Source organism: Lactuca sativa, chromosome 3, assembly GCF_002870075.4.
Source record: "Lactuca sativa cultivar Salinas chromosome 3, Lsat_Salinas_v11, whole genome shotgun sequence".
Classification (NCBI taxonomy): Eukaryota; Viridiplantae; Streptophyta; class Magnoliopsida; order Asterales; family Asteraceae; genus Lactuca; species Lactuca sativa.
In genome coordinates, this window is record NC_056625.2 from 134,988,148 (window position 1) to 135,001,308 (window position 13,161).

The following is a 13,161-nucleotide window of genomic DNA, read 5'->3' on the forward strand; positions in this document are numbered from 1 at the left end:
CTATACAAGTATGGATGATTTACACAATCAACTCATATATTTAATTAGTCTTCTTTTGATCACTTAATTAATCCTAGATTAATTCTTGATCAATACTAATTAAATAATCTTATTATTCTTATTATTAATATACTAGAACTTATAATATATTAATAACCATAAGTGTCTTATTTCTCTCATTATAGTCTATCCAAGTGCATGATGGTATGCAACCCAAATGGACCATGCCGGGTCGGGTCAAGTCTTACCAATTATAGTTATGGACTTAGACATTAATCCAACAGTCTCCCACTTGGAGAAGTCTAAAAATATTATTGCGTATGACTTCAGGAACCAACTGGCAATCGTAGCTCTCAAAAGCTTCTGTCGAACTCTGACCTTGTAGATGAACTCTGACCTTTGTCAATGACTTTTCCATTAGATAAGGGATCATATATTCCTCCATTCTAGATATCATATGGACTGAGACATGGATTATAATCATTCTCTCTGTCCATTTGTTGTTTCCCGATTTTCGATTTATGACGAATGACTAATTGAACAAATCAAATCAGTCCTGGCCCGGCTGAGCACTTCCGTTTGTCATCATCAAATCATCGAGGGGCCCACAGATATCGCTTTTATCCCGAAGGTAAAAGGAACGGATAAACTTCGACTCATATGGCTTGTTCTACTACTTGTTGAATCATACACAAAGGCACGTTTTATAGCACCGAGTTACCAAATGCGTTTTCGTGCAATCAATGTACTATCAACTCATAGTAACAACTCATATCTCTAGGTTTGAAGAATATAAGATATTATCGTCTCATGATCACTCGTGATAAAATCCATGAAGTGATTCCAATGAGCGCGGGTTGAATCCAATACTCAGAACTTATGAGCACTCATGAGTGTTGTAGCCCTTTGTCCAACACCTTAGACCTCTACAAGCCAACCCATGACAGTCTTAATTCATATCTACTTCCAACATATGACCGACTGTGGATGGTTTGAATAACTTAGTCATTCCGGAAGAATAACCTAGTTTATTCGGGAAGTCAAAACATGCAAAATGAAACACAATAATAATTGAATCCAATATGGTATCAACCCTTTGAACATAAATAAAACACCTTTTATTTATCACCATATGATTACACATTATTCATTGTATACTGTTTCAGCTATCAACTTTATTCTTGAATTTAAAACAATAGTTGTCCCATGCTCCAAGCATGCACACTATGTTTTCTAAACACTAGTCATGCCATACACCAAGTATGCATACTATGTTTGTCTATGATCTTTACTTTGTGAACTAGATCAATTGAACATAACTTCAATGATTCTCTTTTCACACTCCCAAATCCTTACTGCAAATGCAAGAATTCCAAATTCATGCCATTTACTGAAATCTGTTAGATTCTAAACTTATATGCATTGATCCTCTTGTAATGATTATGTACAAAGTCATAAAGACTTGACAACAACCATTACAGAATATTCCAAAGGAGATCAGCTCCTTGGAAACATCCTTCTTGCATTAAGTTTTCTTAATCTTACACAGATTGAAAACTTCTAACTTTGAAACATTTCCAGATTCCATTTTTGACTATCACTTCTGAACAAGAGTTGCCTCCTTACAGATTATATCAATATGGTCCTTCCAGAATTATCACTATACTTCCAACTGTCCTTGAGCAACCAATCCTTGGAAAACCTTAGATTGTCCTCGACAATTGTTTAATCCTTTTAGTCATATCCAGTTCTAAACCTTTTCCCTTCTTAATGCCCCAGGCATCTGGAAAATTTTAGAATGGATGAATATAGCACATGTAATCGATCCTATATCCGAAGCATATGGGACACGATTCATGGTGTCTCACATAAAGACTAAACCAGTCTTTTGCTATAATATGTCCATTTCAATTTGCCAAGTTCTCATAATTTAGATTATGAAAAGGGATGCCGTAATCATAATCAAATTTTAGAACGCAAATAATGGACCCATATACAGAATTTCCTTATGTTGAGCCATTCCAACATGAAATTCATATATATATCCTTGACTAAATGATTAAAACCTCACGATCTAAGCTTATAGATTTGAGATTAAGTATAATTTCCTCTCCCTTAATTATAGCAAAACAACTCTTTCCCAATTGAAACTTTTGTTTTCTATAATTAACATTGCTAACTTGCAATACTTATCATAATTATCATGCTCCCACTAACATGATGATTATTAGCATAACACTTATGCTCCCACTAGCTTTGACATGTACTCAGAAATCAGCTGACATTCTTACCAAAGTTCAGATTTCTGACACTAGATTGTTTTGATAAAACTTTATCAAAATCATACACCTTCCCTTAGATAACACACTTGTGTGTCTAAACAATTATGAAGAGGGATGCCGTAATCATAATGGTTAGACCTTTTTGCCACTTCTCACAAGTCCAGGTTAGTGTGCCGGTAAACCACACACGCTCCACTAACGACTTTGAGAATGCAAATATCACAATTGCTATCTAGATAAAATCTACTTAGTGAAAGTGTTTCCTCACCATCATTTTCATGAATCGGAGAGAAACCTTATGACAATTAGATTTAATGGTGTATGTGTTCTTATCCATGTGAATTGTCAAAACCATAGACACAAGACAAGGATAATGACAAATCCAAACTCATATGGACTGAACTCAATCTTAATTTCTTGCCACCTGGCAGCTCAAGGGCCTGCCATTGCTTCCAAGTTGTTGTGCAACAAATTGAGAACTCTAAGAACTCATATGCAAAGCCAACTTTAACTGGAATGGGCACAGAATATGTCAACACGATATGTTATAAACCGCAGGTCGTGTGCTAGTGAAGAACTTCAGGTTCTATTCTTGATTAGTTCTTGAGACTTTCAAGACCTTTTAAGACTCCCACTATCCTCTTGACATATAAGACTCCCTTGTCAAACATCTAAAAGATAGCGTGGATTCTAACCAAGACAAACACTTCACACAATTGGCCTAAGTTGGTCTTTGTTTTATCTAAAACATCACAACTTACCAATTTCAAATGTACAAGAGTAGAAAACTTTTACTCTTACATTTGACAAGTGTTTTAAACCTTCTTTGAGACATGTCACTCAAGTTACAATCTTGGAGTATGACTCTAAGACTTGTATTGGAACGAAGTATGACTCATCTTCTTGATTTAACCATTTCAACAATTCAAGTTCCCTCTTCTTAGTCATAAGAATGCACTAAGACTCCCTTAGAGAACTAATTTTGATATGGTTTCTTAATCATTAAGATGATCACAAAATTGATACTAAAGTACTCTCCCATCTTTTCAAATTTGAGAAACTTTTATCCTTCTGCCTAATTTGATTCTTCTTATTCTCTCTGCCATACATTGGAACCTTTTCCAATGTCTCATAGTTACACTTAAGCTTGTAAGTATAATCATATTTACTAAGCTTTAGTAAACTATGACGAATAGTCTTATCAATCTTTTGGTAGTGGACTTAATCAGTGCACAAGAATGTGTACTCGATCCCTTAGTCCTTTACTTGACTCACACATCCATGTGAACAAGTAATTAGTCTTAATTTTCCAAAACTTGAAAGTTCTCATTCATTATGCTATACAACTTGCATGATTCCAAGTTCCGGTCCAATTGAGACTTGAGTGATGAGAATCTTTCTTTATTTGGTAAATTTAGACATTACCACAAATGAAAGAATTAATTTCATATTTCCACTCTTGCTATTAATGGAATCATATAAGCAACAATTTTTCCTCAAATACCATTGTAAGGATATTTTAAAATAAATAAAATAAAAAATTTTCTTTTATTTTAAAACTTTGCGGAAAAACTTATCCTTACAATCCATATGAAAACTTGTTGTTATCTATTCCTAAGCAATATCTCATAACTCCAAAGAAGTAGCTCAAGAATCCGATCTTCAACTATGCGATAGAAATCCATCTACGCGATCAGATTCAGCATATTCTTTCTTTAAGTTTCTTCACTTTTCTTTGATTCTTAAAACATCACCATGTGACCCAGTCACATCATGTATCAAGAATCTTAGAATAGAAACTTAACAGAGTTAGATAGTGGACTTTACCTGAAGTAGAGTCAAACTTATTGACTTTAACATCCTTAGGTAAATTTCGCAGCTTCGCAACCAATGCCCCTTCCTTTGGCAATATAAACATATGGACCATTTGATAATGGTACACGGGACTATCACAGACTTAGCTTTTCTCTTTACCATTTGGTCAACCGAGTTGACTATGGCCGATCCCTTTCCATTGGGAAGAGAATGCTTTTCTGGATTTCCTGTGTCACTATTGTCAATGTCCATCAAGTTTCAAGGAAGTTGATCTTAACAAATATATAAGATCATTAAGGGTCTTGTCATAGTCTGTTTCATAGGTGTCCCAAAGGAACTCACTATGTGACTTAGAAAGTGATTGAACCACCAACTTTCTCAAGACTTTGACACCCAACTCTCCCGGCTTGTCAATATGTGACCACATCTCCAAGATGTGATCACACCCAGACCTTGCCATCCAATAGGGCTTGAGTGACCTTAAATTTTTTCTAGAACTTGTGGGTTAGGGAGAATAATTGGAGGAGATGAATGAAGTATGATTTCCATGGGACATCATCTTCATTTAGGAAAGCTTGTTTCAAGAGATTTGGGAAGATCATAAATGTCTAAACCAGACATCTTTTGGGAGACATTCAAGATAGTTGATCTTAAAGTCCTTAATATGACACCCAATATGAAATATTAAGGCTAGGACCCAACAAACTATTTTATAACTTAGAAGAGGTATGCCGTAATCCAAGCTATAAAATATTTGAAGGTAGGTGAATGACGATTCACCAATTTCCACCAAGATAAACGAAATATATTATTAGGTTTTAATTGGTTTTGAAACTCCTAGATCTTTGAGATTCATTGAACTGTTCAAAGGCATGTTTCAATCTCGAGTGTGCCCTTCAGGTTTTGTGACTGGGATGCCGAGGATCACAAAACAAGGTGTGAAGTAACCATGCAAATTACTTGGTACCCTTAAGTGTTTACCCCTTAATCGATGTGCCGGTTAACCACACACGCTCCATCGATACTATGATAAACATTAAGTTACCCTTTGCCTACCTTGTTAAATACGAGTTAGTGTGTCGGTTAACCACACACGCTCCACTAACCGACTCAAACAAAGTGCAAAGTGTAATTTCATGGATTAGCACCTTATTCACTTTTTCCTAAGTAACTAAGATTGGGTATTATTAAGAGTTTAGTTACTTAGTATTTATCATTAATACTTTTAATGAAGGGAGAATTAGAGTCTTGTCAAACCCGTTCGGCTAACGACCCTCCACCAGTCAAGCAAGCGGTGGGTGAGAGTGGACACCCATTAAGTTGCCATTTTATAGGCAACAACCTTAGACCCACCTTATAGACCGGCTTCGTGAATGAGGCGTACTAGCAGTAACACTGACTTTACTCTTATACATATATATATTATTAACTTATAATATTATAAAGTATAAGGGTTGAATTTTAACTTTTTAAAATTCTAAGGGCTAACTTGGAATTAAAGTATTCATAAGAGAAAACTTTTCAATTTCCAAAACTTGAGGGCAAGCTTTGAAACTATTCAAAACTAATTAATTCCATAACTTATGTGTTTAAAGTAGTTTTAATCCAAAAACTCTTCAAGTTCCATAACTTGAGGACAAGTTATGGAAGACTTTAAACTAATAAAAGAATTAACTTTTCTTTATTTTATAACTTATGAAATTAATTAAGGTTACACTTTATTTATTTATTTATTAATGAAGTGACTCTTGAACCTCCATAACTTAAGGACAAGACTCTTCATCTTTTGTAACCATTGCCAACTTTTATGAGTTTTATGAAACTTAAATGTGACTTTTCATATAACTTGAGGACAAGTTACAAAAACACATTTTAGAATCAACTCTTAGATTAATTTGGATTGAAAACACATAATCAATTAACTTTTCTATTAATCTAAGCAACTCATAAGAACAAGATAATTCAAATCAAACTTTTTTCATGTAATTAGCCTAATCATTAAACTAATTCAAAACATGAATCTATTGACAATTATCTTTGAAAATGGATTAGCATGAAAATTACCACATCAAAAACAAGTTTATAAGTTCAAAAACAACTTAGGGTAATGTTCCTAGTCCATTTCTAGCCAAAAACCTCGAAAATATGCTGTCTGGGGCTCCTACTCGGCGAGTGCATGAACCTACACGGCGAGTAGGATGATTTTACTCATGTACTCGGCGAGTTCATCAGTTGACTCGGCGAGTACAGTGCCCAGAAAGCCAGAAAATCGAGTTTTTCAGCATTTTTCAGCAATTTGCATCAAGTATAATAGAAAGCAAACCAGTCTCTGATACCACTGTTGGGTTTTGAGCATTCTAACACTCCTAAGTGTACATGCAACCCTAAATACCTTGGATCTATGTTTTCTCTATTATACATGCAAATAAGAACATCCAAGGTATAATCCTAATCTAGTATACAAAACAATGAGTGTAACAAGATAGAATACATACCTTTTTGATGTAGAAAGTCTTCATGAAGCTTGAGTGCCTAGCCCCAATAGTGTGGAAGCCTCAAATGGAATCACAATCACCAAAACACTTAGAATAACTTGAGAGAATTCTACAACTCATGAAATCGGCTAGCCCTTTTACTTCACACACTAGTGGCCGATTTTGGTCAAGAATAAGATGCTTATATAGTTAGGGTTACACCATGTAAACCCTAATTGACATGGCCTTTAATTTCCATGACCCATGGGTACAAATACACCATGGAGCATCCATGGACCATCTTATGGGTTTTAGCCCAACTTGATTATCCATGGAGCATTAGCCCACTATACAAGTATGGATGATTTACACAATCAACCCATATATTTAATTAGTCTTCTTTTGATCACTTAATTAATCCTAGATTAATTCTTGATCAATACTAATTAAATAATCTTATTATTCTTATTATTAATATACTAGAACTTATAATATATTAATAACCATAAGTGTCTTATTTCTCTCATTATAGTCTATCCAAGTGCATGATGGTATGCAACCCAAATGGACCATGCCGGGTCGGGTCAAGTCTTACCAATTATAGTTATGGACTTAGACATAAATCCAACAGATCCCCCCCCCCCCAGCAACCCTAAGAGCATGAGAGTAATTTTTGAGCCTTTAAGAGAGTTTTGAAGTGATTTTGAAGAAAGAAGAAGGTGGTGAGAAGATCTTGGAGTTGAGAGCACTTTGGATCTATGATTTCTACCTTGTTTGCAATCTCTTATAGGTATATAGCTTGCAAATTTACCTTTCCATCATGTAGATCTAGACTCTTACTATTTTAAGTTACCTTTTTGGTCCCAAAATGGTGATTCTTAAGCATGGATTGTTCTTGACCCATTTTAAGACATAAGCCATATCCCTGAGACTCTTACTATTTTAAGTCACCTATTTTAAGACATCTATGGCGTGACAGTATATTCAGCATGGGTGTAAAGGTTATATGGCTTATGTGGTTGATACTCGTGTTAGGGAGCAAACTTCCGTTTCAAAGGTACCAGTTTTCAGGGAGATTGTTGATGTCTTCCCTAAGGAGTTACCCGGTGTGCCTCCCGAGAGGCAGGTTGAGTTAATGATTGATATAGTGCTAGGTGCGGCTCCGAAACCAAGGGGTCATACCGCTTGGCACTGCATGAGATGCATGAGTTGTCCTCTCAGCTTCAGGAGCTATTAGGCAAAAAGTTCATCAGACCGAGCAGTTCTCCGTGGGGAGCACTGATACTGTTCGCCAAGAAGAAGGATGGTTCACACCAAATTTACACTGATTACCGAGAGCTGAACAAGTTAACGCTGAAGCACTATTATCCCCTCCCATGGATTGATGATCTCTTTGATCAGCTGCAGGGTGTGTCTGTAGGGATTTGATCCTTCTAACACTCCTATGGTGTACATGCAACCCTTTGTACCTTGGATCTATGATTTTTCTATTATACAAGCAAATATCAATTTTCCAAGGTATCATCCTAACTAGCATATTATAGAGTATATACAATATGAAATATAGTTGAATGACATACCTTTTGATGTAGCTTGATTCCTTAGACCTTAAAGAGCTTAGTGCCCCAAGTGTTGCACCTCAAATGGTTCACACAACACCACCAACAATTGGAATAACTTGAGAGAAGATTATTTACACTCAAAATCGGCTAGCCCTCATGTGTCTATCACTAGTCACTCCTTAGTGCTAATTTCATGAGCTACGAGGCTTCTTATATAGTGTGCACATTAGGGTTAGACCATGTAACTCATGACTTTCCATATTCATCATGATCCATGGGTTTTAACCTCCATGAAGTATCCATGGGTTGCCACATGGGTTTAGGCCAACATGAAGAACTATGGGTCATAAGCCCACTTTATAAGAATGAATGATTTACCAAATCAATCCCCATTTATTTAATTAGTCTCTTTTGATCACAAAATTAATTCCAAACTAATTCTTGATCAATACTAATTAAATAATATTAATATATTAGAACTTACAATGTATTAATAAATCATAAATATCCTCTTCTCACAAAAGTCTATCCAAATTGTTCCGGTGCCATGCAACCCAAATGGACCGTGCTACTCTCGGGTCAAGTACATACCAATAATAGTTATGGGCTTAGACACCTAATCCCACAATCTCCCACATGGATAAGTCTAATAACTATTATTGCAAGAATGACTCCAACCCGACTAGCAATCGTAGTTCTTAAAAGCCGCTGTCGAACTCTGATCTGGTCGATGACGTGTCCATTAGATAATGGATCATATATTCCTCCACTCTGGATGTCATATGGACTGAGACATGGATTATAATCATTCTCTCTATCCATCTATTGTTTCCCGATTTCCGATTTATGATGACCGACTAATTGAATAAATCAAATCAGTCCAGGATTGGCCAAGCACTTAGGGGTGTCATTACTAAATCATCGAGGGGCCCACATATATCACTTTTAACCAGATGGGGTAAAAGGAACGCATAAACTTCAACCCAAATGCTTGCTTTTACTTACTCATCAAATTACACAAAATGATATGTTTTATAACAACCAAGTTACTGGTGCGTTTCCATATGTCAATGTGCAACCAACTCGCAACTAAAACTCACATGTCTCCGTTTGAAGAATATAAGATATTATCGTCTCATGATCACTTGTGCTAAAATCCATGAAATGATTCAAATGAGCGTGGGTTGAATCCAATACTCGAATCTTATTCCAGTAGTACTCATGAACACTGCAGTCACTTTCTCCTAGACAAACTACAGACCCATTCATGACAGTCTTGCCTCAATATCTACTTCCAAAGTATGATCGACTGTGGATGGTTTGAATAACCTAGTTATTCGGGAAGTCAAAACATGCAAAGTGAAACACAAGAATAATACTAATCCTATATGGCCCCAAAAACTTTTGAGTCATATTGATTACTCATTATTCATTGTATAATGTTTTGAATAATCAATTTAATACTTGAATTAAAACACTAGTTATGCCATGCTCCAAACATGCACATTATGTTTGTCTAAACAATAGTTATGCTATGCACTAAGCATATACACGATGTTTGTCTATGGTCCTTAATTTGTGAAATAGATCAACTGAAAATCATTTCAATGATGCTCATTTCAAAATTCCAAATCCTTATTGCAAGTGTAAGAATTCCAAAGTCTTGTCACTACCAGAGTGTGTTAGATTCTAAACTATCATGCAATGATTCTTTTGTAATGTCCAGGTGCCAAAAGTAATAGAGACTTGACCAGTGATATTACAATATTATTCCTTTGGAGATTGTTACAAGACAATTCCATGGAAATGAAGTCTCAAATTCAAAGTACATTCCTTTGAACATCCTTTTTACATAAAAGTTTCTAAATTTCTCATCTATTCTTCAACTCCCAATATGAAACATTCCATATTTTCCATACGATAATTCATTAGTAATAAACTCCAGTCTATTCATAATAATGTCAATATGGTTCATCCATTACTATACTTCCAACTGTCCTTTAAGCGACCAATATTTGGCGAACCTTAGATTGTCCATAACAATTGTTTAACCACTTTAGTCATATTCGGTTCTATTCCCTTTTCCCTCTTAATGGCCTAGGCATTTGGAAAATGTAGAACACGATAATATTATAGCATATGCAATCGATCCTATACCCGAAGCATATGGGATACGACTCATAATGTCTAACATAAAGACATGATACTTAATAAGTCTTTTGCTATAAATTTTTTATTTTCCATGTTCTCATAAATTTGATTATGAAGAGGGATGCCGTAATCATAACCAAATTTTTGAGAACACAATTAACCTTTCTATATATAGAAGTTCCTTATGTTGAACCATTCCAACATAACATTCATACATATTTTACTAAAATTGATTAAAATCTCAATCTAAGCTTTTAGAATTTAAATGAAGTATAAATTCCTCTCCCTTAATTATAGCAAAACAACCATTCAAATCCACAACTTTGCAAATGAAACGTTTGTTTCCTATAACTAACATTGGTAACTTGCAACACTTACCATAATAATTATGCCCTAACCTACATAATAATTATCAACTTACCAGCACAATAATTATGCTCTGACTAGCTTTTACATGTACTCAGAAATCAAATGGACTTCTAAAAATCAATACTTATTGACTTTCATTAACAAAGTTCAGATTTCTGATACGAGACGCTTCGATAAGACCTTATCTAGGCTTCTCAAACTCATACACCTTTCCTTAGATAGCTCACATGTGTGTGTAAAAAATTTAAGAACTTACAATAATAAGTCTTAAATGTTTAGACCCTTTGCCATTTCTCTCAATTCGAATTATGAAGACGGATGCCGTAATCATAATTGAATTTGAGAATGTAAATATCACAATTCTATCTCCTTAAAATCTACTTAGTGAAAGCGTTTCCTCACAATCATTTTCATGAATCAGAGAGAAACCTTATGACACTTAGATTTTATGATGTATGTGTTCCTATCCATGTAAATTTGTCATAACCATAATCACAAGACAAGGTTAGTGATAAATCCAAAGTTATATGGACTGAACTTGTTTATTCTTAATTTCTTGCCACCTGGCAGCACAAGGGCCTACCATTGCTTACAAGTACTTATGCAAACAATTGAGCACTCTCAGAGCTCATATGCATAGTCAACTTTAACTAGAATGGGCATAGAAACAAAAATATGTCAACACGATAGGTTACAAACCTCAAGTCATGTGCTAGTGTTTAACAATAGGTTTACTCTTGATTAGTTCTTGACACTTTCAAGATCTTTAAGACTCCCACTGACCTCTTGACATATAAGATTCTCTTGTCATGAACCATTCCTTTACAAACCAAATATTCAAGAGTTAGTGCGGATTCTTATCAAGACAAACACTTGAGACAATTGGATTTAGTAGGAAACTTTAACTCTATATTTGATAAGTATTTTAAACCTTTCTTAATTTAATGTTACTCAGGGCACAATCTTGGAGTATAACTCTAAGACTTGTTTTGGAACGAAGTATGACTCATGTTCTTGATTTAACCATTTCAACAATTCACGATTCCTCTTCTTAGCCATATAAATGCACTAAGATATCCTTAGATGATCAATTGTGACATGGTTTTTTATAATCATTAAGATGGTCATAAAACATGATACTAAAGTACTCTCCCATCTCTTCAGATTGGAGAAACTTTTATCTTTCTGCCTAATTTGATTCTTCCCATTCATTCTGCCATACATTGAAACTTTTCCAATGTTTTAGAAGTATACTTAAACTTGTAATTATAACTATATTTAGTAAACTTTAGTAAATCATGACGAATTGTCTTATCGTTCTTTGTGGTGGACCTTGACTAGTGCATAAGAATGTGTACTCGATCCCATAGTCATTCACTAAAATCACATATACATGTGAACAGGGAATTAGTCTTAATTTACCAAAGATGAAAATTCTCATTCATCATACAATATAACTTCCATGATTCTAATTTTCTGTCCAGTTGAAATTTGGGTGATGAGAATCTTTCCTTATTTGGAAAATACTCGACACTACCACAAACGAAAGAATTAAATTCATATTTCCAAGATTGCTATCAATGGAAACAAATAAGCAACAATTTTTCACAAATACCATTGCAAGGAAATTTTAAAATAAGATAAATTTCAAAAAAAAAATTATTTGTAAAAATTGCGGAAACCTTATCCTTACAATGCAAATACAAGGAAAAATGTTGTTATCTATTCCTAAGAAATCTATCATAACTCTTAAGCAGCAACTTAAGAATCTGATCATCGAGTCATGTGATCGAAATCCATTTCTTCGCGATCAGACTCAGCATGCTCTTACTCTTAAGCTTCCTCTCTATTCTTTGATTCTACAAAACATCAAGATGCGACCTAGTCACATCATGTATTAAGAATCTCCAAATAGGAGCTTAACAGAGTTAGACACTAGACTTACATGAAGTAGAGTCAAGCTTTGACATTACCATCCTTGTGGTCTTTTAGGTTAATATGGCAGCTTCACAACCAATGACTCTTCTCTTGGCAACATAAACATATGGACTCTTTGGAAATGGCACATGGGACAATTTTAGACTTAGCCCTTCTCTTTACCATTTGGTCAACCGGGTTGACTATGGTCGATCCCTTTCCATTGGGAAAAGAAAGCTTTTCTGGACTTCCAACCAAATTTGCATTACCAGTGTGCCAAATCATTTTTGATTCAGCAACAATTAGGAAATAGGTAAGATCGATAAGGGTCATGTCGTGGTCTGTCATATAGTAGTCCTCAAAGAACCCGCTATATGACACAGAAAGTGATAGAAGAACATAGTCAACAACCAACTTCCTTGGGAACACGACACCCAACTCTCCCAGCTTGTTAATATGTAATTTCAACTCCAAGACGTGTGCACATACAAAATTTTCTTCCTGCCAATAGGGCTTTGAGTGGCCTAGAACTTGTGGGTTAGGGAGGATTATTTTGAGGAGGCGGAGGAAGTGAAGTTCCACTACAACACG